Raw genomic sequence first — 2,099 nt, forward strand, 5'->3', positions numbered from 1 at the left:
TTTAATACGTCTGTTTACAGTATTTAGCTCACCTGGTAGGTAAGTTTGCTGATGGTCGAATATGTTTGACGACATACGGTTACCAATTGTTAAATAAATTGTCACATGATATCGATTTATTCTGCCCAAGTGGTTGGTGTATGCCACCACTGTGATGTTTATAAACAATCATGCAAAATGGTGCACTACTGAATAATATGCGTACTCAATATTTCCAACTAGGTTTTACGCCCAGTGTCTATAGTGATGATGACTCCAGATTAGTCCATTTGCCACCATGTTCTGGATATGGGTATTTAGTTTAAACATTAGCACCTTAGCTCTAATGAAAAGGTTCAAGTTAAGTAGCTGGTAATGCTGCTACTAATTCCCAATTACTCTAGCCACTTGTTGAATTGTTGGTTTATTGATACCATTAATTGTTACAGGTTGTGTCATATGCTGACTCTCCTTATGGCAATGTTATCAATGAGTGGGTAGAGTTAATTGAACACCAGATAGTCAATAGTTGCGGATGGTGTCAACGAAGATCTATCTGGATTGTATGACAGAGCCCAGGCTAAATAGGTTTTAGTAGCTAATGCTGCTGATTAGCTATTCACATGGATTAGTCTGTCGTTAATATCAAGAGACATGCCATGATGATATGTTCCATAATAGTGTCAGGGCTGGTTTGAATATCTGGGAACAGTTTTGGCTCATATTAGCCATTGTCAATAATTTATACTGCCATCCAGGTAAATTGGTATCTCCGAAATTTTATGAATGGGTACTGATTAGTATGCATCTTTTAAGTTGATGTCTACCATAAAGTATCCTAGAAAATCCATGGTTAGCAGTTACAATTTTCCATAAGTGTGTAACCTGGTGAAAATACTCGTGGTAAAGTCAATGATGGTGTGACATTCACCATTTTTGTTTTTTTTGGTACCAAAGGTTCATATTAGGCTTCTTATGACCCCTTGTACATCAATGATGGTACCACATTCACCATCTTGGGTTTGTTGGTACCAAAGGTTCATATAAGGCTTCTTTATGACCCCTAGTATATCTTCTCCAGTTAGCTAGTCCCTCATGTTCATTTTTAGTGGGAGGGTAGACCCCTTTGGGGTGCATGCTAAACTGGTAATATATGGTCCCTAGACAAGGGACGTATCAGATATTAAACTGATAAGAACAGATACTACACTTGATCTCAGCCAAAAGGCCGAGAAGTGATGGTTTCTTAATTCAATTTTTATCCTTGAATACTTTTGGTATATAACTACCAAGAGTGATAGTTCTTCATGTTCCCAACCCAGGTGTGATTCTTCCCCCCCCCCCCCCCCCCCCCCGTTAGTACAAACCCTTCACATGTTATGTGATGGTAGGAACCATACTTATCTGGCTTCACTGTTGTTTAGTGGTGTGTTCATTTCTTCAGTTTTTTGGTTCCTTGTCTGTGGGGATGGTGTTGTTGGGGGTGGAGCATTTTCCATGGGGCCCGCTCTGGACCCTGGCCTGAAAGGGCTTGCGGCGGATGGCATGCGGGCCCCGAGCTTTCACCAGTACTATTAAGCAGACGCCTACTGGTGGACACGTGGAGGTACTGCTGTCTGGTTTTGTGTGGTGCTCATTCCAGGCCCTGCCCTCTTGATGCCGAATATTTTGGATACTTCGTCCAGTTTCTTAGGATTGGTTTGGTAACTTAGCCAGATAGCATGATCTGTGGTTGTGAGGTCAGCGTTCTCACAGTCCTGTGAATTTTTTATGTTGAGGGCAGGTTTTATAACTTCCTTCGAGAAGTTGCGGAGCATACTGTGTTGAACAGTAGGGTCGGGTGTTTTGCCATACTAACCTGCCCCTCTGGAATGAGCATGCAAAAATGATAGCCAACGTCAGGGGTATCAAATCCAATTTAAGATATTTGGGTTTTAAAAAGCTCTGCTCAATGTACCCCCCAATAATGGCGGGCACTTTGAGTAAATGCAATTTAGGGGAGGCGTGATGAAATCCAACGCCTCATGGCTACTTGTCTTGGAGAGGTTTCTTGAATGGAACAGGTAGTAAGCTGGCCGTCAGTTGACAATGAATAGCCACCTTGCTAGTGGTGGAGCCAC

General features: G+C 42.0%; 1 pseudogene; it reads right to left on the reverse strand.

Annotated features, from left to right (window-relative positions):
* Positions 1–1,105: 1,105 nt before the first annotated feature.
* On the reverse strand, positions 1,106–1,219 carry LOC129693356 (U2 spliceosomal RNA; annotated as a pseudogene).
* Positions 1,220–2,099: the final 880 nt, after the last annotated feature.

Source organism: Leucoraja erinacea, chromosome 2 (genome assembly GCF_028641065.1).
Source record: "Leucoraja erinacea ecotype New England chromosome 2, Leri_hhj_1, whole genome shotgun sequence".
NCBI lineage: Eukaryota > Metazoa > Chordata > Chondrichthyes > Rajiformes > Rajidae > Leucoraja > Leucoraja erinaceus.